This window comes from Chelonia mydas, chromosome 2 (genome assembly GCF_015237465.2).
Source record: "Chelonia mydas isolate rCheMyd1 chromosome 2, rCheMyd1.pri.v2, whole genome shotgun sequence".
NCBI classification, from domain to species: Eukaryota; Metazoa; Chordata; order Testudines; family Cheloniidae; genus Chelonia; species Chelonia mydas.
This window is the reverse complement of record NC_057850.1, coordinates 252,277,579-252,292,110: the sequence shown is the minus strand read 5'-3', so window position 1 is coordinate 252,292,110 and position 14,532 is coordinate 252,277,579. Positions and strand designations below refer to the sequence as shown.

Genomic DNA, 14,532 nt, shown 5'->3' with positions numbered 1-14,532 from the left:
GTGTACAGTGCCTAACACATCAATTGAAGCCTCTAGGTGTTACCGTAATTATAAATAATAAGTTATATGGGCAAGCCAATTAAAAAGACTGCATAAAAAAATCAAAGGACATTGATAGAATGCTTGCTGAGATGTACAGCAAGAACAAAAGAACACTCTAGCTGAAGCCACAGTATCTTAGCAAGGATGAGCTACAATAATGAGTGAAGTTCCTGCACTATCATTTCACCCTCACCCACATTAATGGCTTAAAAGATGAAGAAATGGTTGTGGAAACTTAATGAGCCTTTCGTAAATCTAGGGCTGAAAATAGACGGCAGTCAACCATGTAGTTGTTTATCTCAAGGTTGGCCAAAGCCATGGTGCTGGCAAAAAAGTGCTGAATCACACTGAATGAAGAGAACACAAATTAAAATACTACAGAAAAATACATGCAAACAAGAAACGATGGAAGGTTATTTGGGGACACTGTGAAAAGCGGGGCAGAAAGCTTGGTGCATGAAATGAAAGGATGAGATATCACTACATTGCTGGGGTGTGTTGGGGAGGACTCTTTTAAAGAGCTTTCAGGAGCAATGCTGAAATGATTTGCCATGCTCATTGATTACTGGCAAATCTGAAAATTGCACAAAGGCAGGTGAAATTTCAGAAAGGAAATATTTGTATGATTATATTTTCTCTTTCCTGCTGTGAGGAGAGAAAGCCAGATATTTCTCCCTCAAGTCCAGCACTGAATACTGATATGTGAAAAGAATGAACCAGCAACAGAGAACCAGCAGAGAAAATATTGTGTGAGAGGAGGAATGTCTGTATACTGATACACAGATGAGAGGGGCAGAATCAAGCAGCGTCAGAAGACATTGCCAATACTAACAGAATTTTGATCAGTTCACACAATTCCATGTTTTGTCATCTGTTAATTCTATCATTTGCCTCAAACGTCTTGATTATGGAGAAGAGGAGTTTGAGGTCAGGACGATATCACAGTTACAAATAGGGGATGTCAAGGGAGGAGATAAAGGACGTGATGTTGGGAAGGAGGTCACTCTTCTTGCTCAGCAGTAGCTCCTCCGTCTTTCAGCCACTGACAGAAGTTGAAACAAAGCCTCAAATGCATCTACTCCAAGGAGAGATGCATATCAATAAGTAGAGAAGAACTACACAGTCGCAGAGAACATTAGTACCAACACAAGTTTGGTCCTATATGAACTTTGCTGCTTCATCCTTTTCAGTTCCAATGCAAGTGGTATCCTGCTCATGCATTGCAAATTCTGTGGCAGTCTCTGGTCTAAGTTTTCAGAACTGTCTAGTTATTTATGATGCCCGACTTGTTGCATGTTAAAGCGGCTTGATTTTTCAGAGTGGTTGCTCAGCCCTTTCCAAAAGTGAAACCACTTTAGAAAGTGTTGCATGTCCAAATTGAGATGTCACTAGAGAGGGTTGATTTTTAAATGTAGGCCTTATACATTCTTAACATGAAGAGTAATGCAGCACTTTGAGAGGAAGGATGCCCCACTGGTTAAGGTGCTAGGCTTGGACTCAAGAGACAAAGGTTTAAGACCCTATTCTGCCCCAGGTGTCCTGAGTGACCTTGGCTAAGTCGCTTTGTCTCTGTGTGTGTCAGTTCCCTATTGGTAATATGAGGACAATAGCACTGCCCTACCTCACCGGGGTGCTTAGAGAATAAATACATTACAGATTGTGGGGTGCTTAGAGACTACAGTAATGGGAGTAATAATGGGTACCTAGGGAAGACAGATGTATCTTGACATTCTGTGAATCTATTCAGTTGAAAACAGAAAACTCAAACACAGGACCAGTTTATATTGCAAAGCAAAGCGGTTGGAGAAAAAGGTGCCAAGGTATATAAACATTCATATATTAGGATCACCTGAAAAATCTGGAATTAGATTTTTCTGTTATAAAAAAAGAAGTGTCCATGTTTTCCTTGTTGTGTATGGACAAGATTTAGTGAGAGCATCAGTGGATCAAATGGACTGTATCTGAAAGCATCCGTGCTTAGACAACAAAGCAATAGATGCCTTAGAAATAGTGAGATAGCTCAAAAGATCTCCCTTTTAGCCTCTGAACAAAATAGCCATGTATTATAAAATGGACTGACTTAAAGTATTACGGCTAAGCCACCACCTTGCTGTATGCTGAGCACCCTCTATTATTTTTTGGTCGGGGCTTGAGCCCCGGAACACCCATGGCATCAGCACCTACGACATACGTCCTTCTATGCAGAAGAAGGCAACAGGGTAGAAGAGTACACGATGAGTGGACAGGGATGTAGCTGGGGAAGAGTGTGGAGAGCGAGACCAGGCGTAAGAGAGACAAGCAGTTACAGCTGAGACAGAGTTATCCAGGGCCAGTGGTGCAGAGCAGCATCTTCAGCGCAGGCAATGACCACCTTCCATCCTGCTCTCCCTTCTGCAATTATTCAGTGCTGCTCTGGCCAATGACTGCTCCTCCAGCTGCTCGCCCATGGTATAAACTCATCTCCACTAACTAGCTCCTTCACTAGCATAAAATACTCCTCCAATGCCCAACTTAACGCAATTCAAGTAAATGAATCAAACTATGGAAGGCCAGGCTTCTTTGTCAACTGTGGCACATTCATTAGTCATTAGGAGCTCAAGTACCTGTGATATTTCTAAAAAGAAAAGGAGGACTTGTGGCACCTTAGAGACTAACCAATTTATTTGAGCATAAGCTTTCGTGAGCTACAGCTCACTTCATCGGATGCATTCAGTGGAAAATACAGTGAGGAGATGGTCTGTGTGTATATAAATCTCCTCATTGTATTTTCCACTGTATGCATCCGATGAAGTGAGCTGTAGCTCACGAAAGCTTATGCTCAAATAAATTGGTTAGTCTCTAAGGTGCCACAAGTCCTCCTGTTCTTTTTGCAGATACAGACTAACACGGCTGCTACTCTGAAACCTGTGATATTTCTGATACTCTCTCTTCTCCTCTCCATCTTAAGCTAACCACAAAACTCCTGGTAAGATTCCAAGGGTCTGATTCTCCCCACACAGGAAATGAGTAATTTCTATTTACTTTAACTAAGGCCTTTACATCATGTGCTAGTTCTAGCTTCTTTATAAACTTCTTCTCCAGGCCAAGTAGAGAGAGGTCAGTTTACTAGTGTGCAAGAGAAAAAACACAGCAACTGCAGCGGCTAGATCTTCATCTGGTTCATGCCGCGGAAGCTGTAAATATTTAACACAATATATTCTGTAAGTATTCTCTTAATTTTGGTTTAGTAAAGGGCAATAAAAAATAAAATATGCATTTAACTATAGACTTGAATGCCTCATTTTATATGTGTTCCTAAATTTAAAACTTCTTCTAAAAATAAAAAGTTAAGGTTGCTAAATGACAACAGTTGTTATTTATCGCATCATTTGCAAAACCCAAATGTTTAAAGAAAGCAAACTAACTGTTAAGGACATTCGCAAAAAGAAAAGGAGTACTTGTGGCACCTTCGAGACTAACCAATTTATTTGAGCATAAGCTTTCGTGAGCTACAGCTCACTTCATACACTGCAAGTCTTACACTGCCCAAATAAAAACAGGTTTCAGAGTAGCAGCCATGTTAGTCTGTATTCGCAAAAAGAAAAGGAGTACTAGTGGCACCTTAGAGACTAACCAATTTATTTGAGCATAAGCTTTCGTGAGCTATAGCATCCGATGAAGTGAGCTGTAGCTCACGAAAGCTTATGCTCAAATAAACTGGTTAGTCTCTAAGGTGCCACTAGTACTCCTTTTCTTTTTGCAAATAAAAACAAACATCATTCTTATCTAGTATAAAGAAATGCATTTTTCCATCACAACACAATAACTTCAGCTCTGACATATAGATTGCTGAGGAGGGTTTATGTATCTTTATTGTTGTGATTTCAGTAAATATTCTTCCAAGGGAAAATATTAAATGGGAAGCATTATTAGATATAATTATCAACTGACAGTAACATTGTTTTCGGATAGTACATTAGATGCTGGATGTATTTTATGAGAATGTGTATGACTACAGATTTATGCTGAAGAGATTAACCGTGTATGCATGGGTTTGCACTAGAAGCTGCTCAATGTGTATGAACTGAAGAATATGAAAATGGGGTTTGTGTTAGGGTTGAATTTTGAAATTTCAAAACCCAACCCATACTAGAAAAACACCCCTATTTGACAGTAAATAAGGTATTTCCATTATTGTCTCCTCCCAACTTTATCTTTTTTATTAAATGAAGTTTTTTTGGTTTTGGAATTTCACAGGTTTTGTTAATCATTTTTTTTCTTTTGTGTAGGAAAAGTTCTAAAACGTTAAATAAATGCAGTTAAGTCTCCACATTATTTTTAAAAGCCAACAATGGCTCCTGTGAAGCCCTGCCTCATTCTGTGCACACCTGACAAGACCGGCAGGTTCCCTAGGCCATCATGATATGCATGCATTCATAACAGAGCCAAAGATTGATGAAAAAGTGAGAAGTCATTGCAAATTAAATATCAAACTCAAGACTAGAATTCAGGTTACCTGGTTCTGTAACCTGTGTCTAAAACTACTGGGAAATGCTACCTTCCAGCCAAGTCACTGAACATCACTGTGCCTTGAGTACCCCACTGGAAAAAAATACAAAAATATTTGGCTAGCAATCATGCTTTATACTCACATTGTGCTGTTCCATCTTCAGATCTCAAAGCACTTTACAAAGATGGGTAATTAAATTCAAAGCTTTTTTAGCCAGGGACTGTCTTTTTGTTCTGTGTTTGTACTGCACTTACCCCATGACCAGGGCTCCTGGGTGCTATGCTCCCGTGCTGAAATCAAGACCCCACTGAAGTCAATGTGGCCAAGATTTCACCTCCGGACTGCTGCAATTTAAGCACCTCCCTTGTTCAGGGCTCTGCCTAATGACACAATCTAACTCAGATTGAATGAATGGGGCCCTACTCTGGTACCCTTATTCAGACTGAGTAGTACCTTCTTCCTTTTGATATCAACAAGGCAGCTCGCAGAGTCATGTACTCCTCCGGGGGAGGATGCGTGGCAGAACTGGGCCCTGTATCAGAGAACTGAAAAATAAAAATCCATTCCATGTTTTATTTTTAAATCATTTGATAGTATGTATATAAAACAGGAGGAGTTTTCCCACTATCCATCAGTCCCATTCAATATTTACCAGAGCCTATAAATAACAGTCAGTAAATTATAATGATCAGTTAATTTCCAGGGACTGAGCACCTTTCATCCAAAGATCTCAAAGTGGTACCAAAATGCTACTGTGATTGTCATTTCATAATGATTAGAGCACTGGATTGGACCTCAGGAGACCTCAGTTCTAGTCCCAACTCTGTCATTGGCCAGCTGGGTGACCTTGGGCAAGTGATTTCACCTCCCCTGGCCTCAGTTTCCCCATCTGTAAAATGGGAATAATGCAACTGACCTCCTTTTTAAAGTCCTTACAGACCTATTGATCAAAAGCCCCATATAAGAGCCAGGTATTATTAACAACAACAGACAGACAAATCTTAAATATCTGTGTCAGAAGTAGCTCTGTGCAATGGGAAACTTTTAAACCTTAACATTTCCAAAGTGATTAATTTAAATACATACCAAAAATAATTAAGCAATGTTATGAGTTAATCCCTTTCATTTCTGTTGTAAGGAAAAAGTGTAAGAGTTACATGAACAATCTAGATTTGTTAGGATTTTTTTAAACAAACATTTATAAAATTGCCTGTTTTAAATAGATGTTTTCACACTTTCTAAAATGATTTTTTTAAATGCACCCTAAAGTAATATCATGTAAAACATTTTTTAAAAAATGTATTTTGTAAAGTAACATCATATCTGACTAGTTTCAATTGAGATTCATAATATGTGCTCTAAAAAAAGAATTATAATGGAAAAATTGGCACACTCTTACTTACCCACGGTGGTGCAAACAGTATCACTGAAATTAAGTGGTAATATGGTTGTCACATTGATTTGCAAAGCAATCATCTGTCTTCTTAGTGGAGAAACTAAGATTCTAAAGGCTGACTAGCTCACTCTGATAAGGCAACTGTATTAGAATAACTCAGATGGATAGTACTATTATCACAGACTCAGAGGAGCAAAACGCTGGAAGGGTACTATTAGCTCCATCCCTATATCCATGCATGATTGTTTCCCACATTATATTCTCCAGCACATTATCCATTCTAGTTTCAACTGTCTTGAACAAAGGGCTTCCACACCATCCTTTGGGAGATGGGACAATCCAACCCCTGATCATGAGATATACACTGGAATTATTAAAACCATAGGGTGCTGATTCCAATCGCCTTTTTGCTCCAAGTAGCCTCACTCACATACATGTTTAAGGTATTACACAGCATGAATAAGGGCTTGGGAATCTGGCCCCTAGGAACTTTAAAAGTGTTTCTCGAGGGTTTAAATTTTGTCATTATGTAAATGTTTAAGCAAGGACAGCTGGGAGGTTTCATAAAGCGAGACAGCATGATTTATTAGAGCTAATCAGATAACGACCAAACAAAAACAAACAAGAAAACAGAAAAAGGTGAAAAATCTGCCAAAAATGTATGAATTTCTCACCCCCCCTCATTTTTCCAATCCGCTCTAACAACTGGCATCCAAAGGGACACACAGCTTTGCAGCCAGCCACAGCAGATGAGTGAAGGCCCGTGTCTAGTATGTGTTGCGTGTAGCTACCAAACACGCTCACCTTCAAAGGATTTCTTTGAAGTGCTGCATGTTAAACTAAGCGGGAATTGGAAAGCTCTCTCAAGGGATGCTGAGCTTCATTACATATCAGGAATAAAGTTCAAGGGGAATTAAGAAACCCAGAGAAATACGTTTACTCAGTGGTGTGGCAACTGTCCTTGCCTATATGCAGGGTTGCTGGAACAATTTTTGTAGTGGGGGTGCTGAAGGTGGAAACCATGTATTTGGACTGTTATTACGTCTTCAAGCCACGGGGTGTGGCAGCACCCCCAGCACCCCTAGTTCCAGCACCCACGACTGTATTTTGCCACAAAAGATGGCTTTTAAAGTGGGGTAAGGACAAGGAGAAACAGACCCACACTGGTGTGACGTCACTGACTTCAGTGGTGTCGTTGCTCCAGATTTGCACTGGGGTAAAAGGTCACTCCATTCCTAGTGAGATGTCAATGGGCATTGGATCAGGCCCTAACTGAGAGGAGAATCAGACCCTTCATGCCTAAAATGGTAATACAGGATGTTCAGATTTAAACATCAAAGGGGCACAGGCAGTAAAAACACAGGGGCATAAACCGTTGGGAGAATACTCCTTGCTGACTTTAAGGTCAGACTGATATGCTAACGGAAATGACTTGTCACACATGAACTCTGGGGGCCATATCTTCAGCTGGTATAAATCCAAGAAAGTGAAGTCCGTGGAGCTGTACCGATTTACACCAGCTGAATGCACTTTGGCTTAAATCAGTAGTAACTGTAAGATCTGACCGGTTCTAGCAAGATTTCCACCTAGACTTTAGATCATATAAGAATTACAGTACATGCCCGGCCTTGGATTTGCTTTGACTTTTCCCTGTTCCTTAACTTGAAGAACTGGGTTTTATTAAAAGATAATTTTGGAGTTAGACTTACTTTGTACTAAGTGCTCAGAAGGAATTAAAAAAAAAACAACCCAATCCTCTGTATTCAGATGAGGCGGTATCGGGTCCCCTGCTGGAACAAATGGTCAAAGGCAGAGGCACAGGAAAACCATCCCAAAACACTGTCCCCAGAATGCTGGCTGCTATGAGCTGGGATGAGAAAAACCTGAAGACCAAGAGAGCAATCAGGAACCAGGGGTTGGAAGTGGCCAATAGAGTATTCCACAGTCTAAGAGATTTCGCTATTTACTTTTCATGTAAATGTTCCTAATTTTAATGCCACCCCAACTCTTAAAATTATTCACCCTGGTAGCATCCTAAACAATTCCTCTCCTGCCTTGGTGTTTACACCCTCCAGATATGGGCAGAGTAGAGCACTTCTAGATGGCTACATGTGGCTGTGAATCTGTAGTGCAAATGGCAGATATTAAATGCATGAGGAAAAAGGTACACTCTAGGTGTTGTGTTGTCAAGGAATGATGGAACATCAGAGCCTGATTAGCCACTGTGTATTCCATTATTTACAGAGCAGCCCTATTCAAAGAGAAATCAGCTGGACCAGCAGGCTTTCCTTCTTCTTAGCCAAGAGAACCGACCAGTGATCTAACCATCGATTCAGTTCAAGCAGCAATCCTGCTCACTGCAACACATTTAAAGCACGCACGTGTTCACATTAATAAACAAAACAAAAAGCCTTCCATGCCATGTCCTCAAAAGTGATTGCCAGTGAAAACAGATCAATTCTATTTGACCTTCGGTTTCAATACATCAACAATTGCTGCCCTCAGCCAGAGACAAAAAACTGAACGGTAGCTAATATACAGACAGAAAAATTTCAGTCCATGTCTTATCATTATGCCCCTAATTCAAGAAGGATGTTGATCAGTTGGAGAGGGTTAAGAGAAGAGCCACGAGAATGATTATATGATTAGAAAAAATGCCATATAATGATTAAGCTCTTCTGAGTCTATCTATTTAGCTTAACAAAGAGAAATTTAAAGGGTGACTTGATTACAGTATGTAAGAACCTACACGGCGAACAAATATTTAATAATGGGCTCTTCAGACTAGCACAGAAAAGTATAACCCAGTCCAATGGCTGGAAGTTGAAGCTAGACAAACTCAATCTGAAATAAGTTATACATTTTTAATTGAGTGAGAGTCATTCCGCATTGGAACAATTTAGCAAGGGTCATGGTGGATTCTCCATCACTCATCATTTTTAAATCAAGATGGGATATTTTTTCTAAAAGATCTGCTCTAGGAATTATTTTAGGGACGTTCTACAGTCTGTGTTGTACAAGTGGTCAGTATCACAATGGTCCCTTATAGCCTTGGAATCTACAAATCATTACATCAAATGACTTTCTTCGGTTCTTCATCAGAATGTAACTGTTTTGTTATGTCCATCCAGTGGGAAACTTCTTTGAAGACAGAGCTGTCAGGCGTGAATTTTTGTATTATATGAACATGAAAGCCTGTCAAAAGTAGTCTCTCTGTGTATTTATAGCTATATCAGGTTAAGGAGTTCACCCTCCTGGTCCAGCTGACAGTAATAATATACAGCAAGCATTTATTTACTTTTTAAAAAATTATGCTCCTGTCAATTATTTCCCCAATTTTATCCAGCCTATGAGGTATAGGAATGCTGAAGGGAGATAGAGGCATATCTAAACAGAGTAACACATACACAAAAATGTATGTGTACTTTGTCAGATTTAAAATAACCAGCTTCAGTCAATTTGTAGATGGGTATAACTGTACAACATACGCCTTGTATAAGCAACCATGAAGGATATTAAAATATTATAAAGGTATTTACAATTTGACTGTGTTTGGTTTGATTTTTTGTCCAGTGGTTTTATCTGCAATGATATCCCACATGTTTTGCAAGCAAAGGGCCAGATTCTGTTCGCAACCCAGCTAGAACCCAGAGGAAATCCACTGTCTTCAGAGGAGTTCCTTCACATGTACACACCCTAGTCAGATGAGAATCAGGCCACAAATATCACCATGTAACTAAAAAAAAAGAAATCTGCACCCCTCCCCTGATGCTGTAGCTAGATCTCCACACATTCAGTATTCTCTGCTGCTGATGTAAATGGTGAGATTCCAGCACAACCACAGCCCCAACCACTGCACATGGCAGGTTCAGGGCACAACACAGCAGTAAGATGAGAAGTCCTGTTTGGTAGCTCTGACTTTAATGTGCTTTGCATAGAGATGGAAATATTGGAACAAGCTGTTCAAATACGAATAAAAGAAAGCCCCCCCCCCCCCCCACACACACACACACACAACAGAGATTACGGTACAAGAATAGAGATTTTAGCTACTACTTCATAGTAAAACCAGAGAAGTCTCGCTAACCCTTTTGGCGCATTGGTAGAAGGGCGAATCAGAGTTGCTGCGGCAGGTGAACGAAGATGCAGAAGTGTGCAAGGGAGCGTTGAGCCAGAAAAATACCAATCGCAGCCCTGGCTCTGTTAGCAATCAGGTTTTATTTACCAGCCATATTGCATTAAAACCAGACGTGATCCACATACCAACAACACCTTAGCCTGTCCCCAGTTGTTTGGTTTGAAAGAAAGAAAAAACAAACAAACAAACAAACACCACCACCCCACAGATGCATGCAGTGGTTGCTGGAGGCAGAAAGACGCTTGGGTGTGATTTTCCCATCCAGGGACTGGGAAAGCGAGCAAATCAGTGTCACTCCTGCAACACAACCCAATTCACATTCCCACTTCCTTTACCGCATCCCTGCTCTCCTTACGGACTACAATCAAGGCACCGACTTGGTCAAGTCAGGGTTCAACTAAAGCATGGCACGGGTAGCTCTCAGCTGCCATCCAGTCTCCAGCTAAGCAGTGAGACCCAGCAAGCGAGAGGAGCAAAATCACTGCAAGCCAAGCACAGCACGCGCTGGAAGGAAGAGGGACCAGGGCTTACCATTGCAGCAAGGGTCGGTCCCAATCTTGGAGATGCATTCTTCACCTTCCCAGGTGAGCAAGGCAAGGTTGGGGGGAGGTGGGCGGGGGGAGCTGAAGGCAACTGCAGTCGCGATCTGCTTGACTCAAGGAGGTGGCGAGAAATCCAGGAGCTGCAATGGACCAGAGGGAGCTAGGCTGCCCCTTCACACACACAGTCTGATTTCTCCAAAAGGAATTAAAAATCCCACCCCTGGTCTTCCCTTCGCAGCCACGCGTCTCCGGGCTGCCCTTGCAGAAGGCATTGGCGCGCTCTGTGCCGTGAAGGAATTTCCCATTGCTACATCGCCGGAGGAGGGGGCTGCAAACTTTTTTTTTTTTTTTTTTTAAATCAAGTAATTAATGTGCGCTCCGAGGAGCCGGGGGAAAGGGGAGGGCGGGGAGGCTGGATCAGACGCACAGCCCGCGAGCCCCAGCCAGCCTGCGCTCCCCTGGGTGCGAGTCTCATGCCCAGACAATGCGCTGCAAAGACGAGAGCCGGTCCTGCGGAGAAATGCAAGCCCCCCTGCCCCCCCCCCCCCCTCCAGCTCCACACAAGTGCCTGGGAAAAGGAAAGGGGGGAGGAGGGGCGCTGAGCCAATCCCCTCCCCTTGGCTAGCCTCATTAATATGGAAGCAGGAGGGGGGGCGAATGAGAAAGAGGGGTGGGAGGGGTTTATCCAAAGCAGGGTCCTTCAATCAAACTCTTCTCTCCCCGCCCCCCCCCCCCCCGCCTGTCCCCAGCCCCCCCTCTCCGCTGCCCGACGGATTCTGCAAGCGAGCGACGAGGCGCTGGTGTCCGCGGATGGAGTGACTGGGGCTTGGCATCGCGGCAGGGAGTGGGACCAGGGTGGGAGTGAAGAGCCCAGGAGTTTAGAAGGAAACCGGGGGGGTGGGGGGGGGCGTGCATTGCCCTGGGCCCCGCAGAGGGTTTCGTCGGGGGAGCAGCGGCTGCCCAAGGCGCCCCCAGGAAGGGTGCCGGGCTCGGGGAGGGAGCGCAGCATCCTCGGATGCTTTCAGCCACCCTGGGAGGGAGGGGACTGTCTGAACACGGCAGCCGCCAGGCCGGACTTGTGGCTACCCGGCTGCTTCGGTGCAGGGAAACATGCCGCTGGAGGGAGGGTGGGATTGGGCAAAGGGATGGAAGTAGCCGGTGCCCGGGAGGGGGGGGGGGATGCCCAGGTAGATCCTTTGCCCCCATCCCTAGATGAACCCGCTACTCACAGGAGGCGACCCATCTCAGCCACATGGGCTCAGGGGAGAAAGCCTTGCCCAGAGCCAGAGAATCACCCCTAGCAAGAGTCAGAAGCAGCTGGCCTGCAGCCTGGGGGAGGTCCACTCCCAGCTCTGAAGCTGATAGGGACCCTTGCAACAACCCCCCAGCTGCCTCCCCCATCCCCAGCCAGGCTGGCTCCAGTAAAGAATTAGATCCTGGTTCAGCAGAACCAGAGATTCACCCATCTGGAACTGGGAAGAGCCAAGGAATGACCAGGGACAAATGCCCCCGTGTGGGCCCCATCTAGGATCAATAGAGGAAGGATTTCTGGGGCATGAGCAGCAGCTGTTTGGCCCCTGCAGGAGCCAGGGGCATCCACAAAACAAGCCAGGGGCATCCATTAACACAAGTGGGGTGGTGAGATCCAGATGGGGTGTCCTATCGACCGCCTCAGATCTTCACAGCCCCTTGGACAGCAGTGCTGTCATCTGAATTCCATGGTTTGAGCCTGGGCTATTTGCCCCAACCCCTTCTCCCCTTCACTGTCAGCCTCACTCCCACTGCCCAGTATTCCCCCTCCCCCACCCTATTTGGCTCTACAAACCTCCTCCTGCCACCCCGCTCACTTTGCCCCTGCTTCCAACTTGAAAAATATAAAAGCCAAACCAGTAACAAAACCTGTAACTCACCAAGTGTGACAAACATCCCCATGATCATTTACTTGTATGTTATAGCCCATCAGAAGTAAGCTTCAGGACTGGAGTTACACCCATTTTACTCCTGTGTAATGGAGCATAGAATCAGGCCTGTATTCACAAGCTTTACCAGCCCATCCCACCCCACCCACTCAAACCACACCGAAAAAGTATTAGGTAATCAGACGGGCCTTGCTATTTTAGTGAGTCCTGAAGGCCAACAGACTCATGGCCTGCTGGATCAAGGGAAGAGAAAAGTCCAGAGAAGTGACTTTCACTGAGAATGTCTGGCCTCTGGATATACAAATCTAGGTAGAGACACCTCAGACTTTCTAGAGGCTCCCAGTTGAACGTAATTTTAGAGCTTTCTTAACGTAATAGACTACAGGCCAGTCTTGTAATCCGAAGGTCCTGAGCTCTGTCCTCAAAGACGACATTTTTCTTAACAAAACAGTTAGGCCCAGATCATGCAAATAATTACACGTCATGTGCTTAAGTTTATGCACATGGGTCTACCTGCGCATGAACCTACTCACATACATAAATTAAGCCCATGCAAAAACGGTCATTTTGGCATACACTGGGGATTGAACTGGGGCTTCCAGAGCTAAAAGCATGAACTCCTTTAGCTAAAGAGCCAGGCTCTAGATATGGGGGCGGTAGCCATAGCTCATCGAAGATGTCTCAGACACAGAAGGGCACACTGACCAGTGGGTTACAGAAGTGTTTGCAAACCTTAGATTGTAGGTATTTTGGTGGAAGGACCTTGCCTTTTACTTCCTTTCAATGCTTAGAACCCACCTAGTGCAACATAAATAATAAAATAATGAGTATTACAGCTAGTTGAAAATGTTCAAAATTTCAAGGGTTTTTGCCAAAAAAAGTTTGCTTTTTACAACTAGCTCTAATAATAGTGATGATAAAATAAATAGCAATAAGTGCTAATAATAATAATGAATAGCTTTATAGGGAGGGCCTTATGGGAGCGTATATATCTTATACATAAGCCCCTTCATTTTCAGTTTCAAACGATTTTTACTGAAAAAATCCTGGGTTTTACAAAAAGTATTATTCGTTTTTTCCCAATTTTCACCCTACTTTTGTATCATTCAAATGTATAAAAATAACTTGTTTTATTAGGAAAATGCAATACATTGCATGAAATATATGTATAATGATAATACATTAGTCTGTGTCTGTATGCAAAGCTGCCTATTGAAGTAAGGCCATGTATTAATCTAGAAGATACACACAGTAAACAAACAGGCATGCATGCAAGCTCTGAAGTGCATGCCCATCTGAACATACTGATGAATCTCACGCCTACCACGTAAACATTTCAAGCTGCTAGCAGATAACGGTTAAAAGATTTGACACACTAAAATGGGAAGAAAATGAAAATCTGTCCTTCTGTCCACCAGAATAAACCCTGCTATTTACGCAGAAAAATTATTAATAGTTTTTGCACTGATTTTCAGCTGGTTTTGTTGTTGTAGTAATAAACACCAATAAATTCTCAGGAAAAATTAAAATAAAAACTGAAAATGAAGAGCCCTGCGTATACAGTGCAATCTGTTCCAGCAATGGGGTGATACTGAAAAGAAAAAAAGAGGGGAAAAAAGAAGCAAAATGCTCAGATTTCTTTACTGAACTATGTGGATTGGAATAAAGGACTGTTGGATTGTCAGTCCCTTCCTACACATACCCTTACTCAATTACGTTGATAAGCACACAGCTCTGCAGTGAGGCAAAAATCAACAGGCTCCATGGCTCATATGGGCCCAGTCAAAAAGATGCTGCAAATGTCTGCCTCGTCTATTTTTCTCTTCTCTCTAAACAGACTTTGTACCAGTACACCTATTTTGGTTAAATTTCTGATTTTTATCAACATAGTTATACCAGTATGAAGGAATTAGAAGGGCCAGTGAGAAAGGTATTAAACACCTCAGTCTTGGGGCCTAGTCCCATTGACACTAATGGCAAAATCCCCACTGGTTTCAAAGGAAGCA

General features: G+C 42.9%; 1 protein-coding gene across 9 annotated transcripts in view; it reads right to left on the bottom strand.

Annotated features, from left to right (window-relative positions):
- Window positions 1–11,155, bottom strand: part of ADCYAP1R1 (ADCYAP receptor type I) — a 172,958-nt gene extending 161,803 nt beyond the window's left edge. For 5 of the 9 annotated variants that reach the window (XM_043541642.1, XM_037891202.2, XM_027828858.3 and 2 more), the window contains exon 1: window positions 10,597–11,155. The gene's annotated coding sequence lies outside the window, so the exon portion shown is untranslated. The remainder of the gene's footprint in view (window positions 1–10,596) is intronic. The other 4 variants (XM_037891203.2, XM_027828859.3, XM_043541643.1 and 1 more) reach the window with 1 other exon arrangement.
- Between the last annotated feature and the right edge of the window lie 3,377 nt (window positions 11,156–14,532).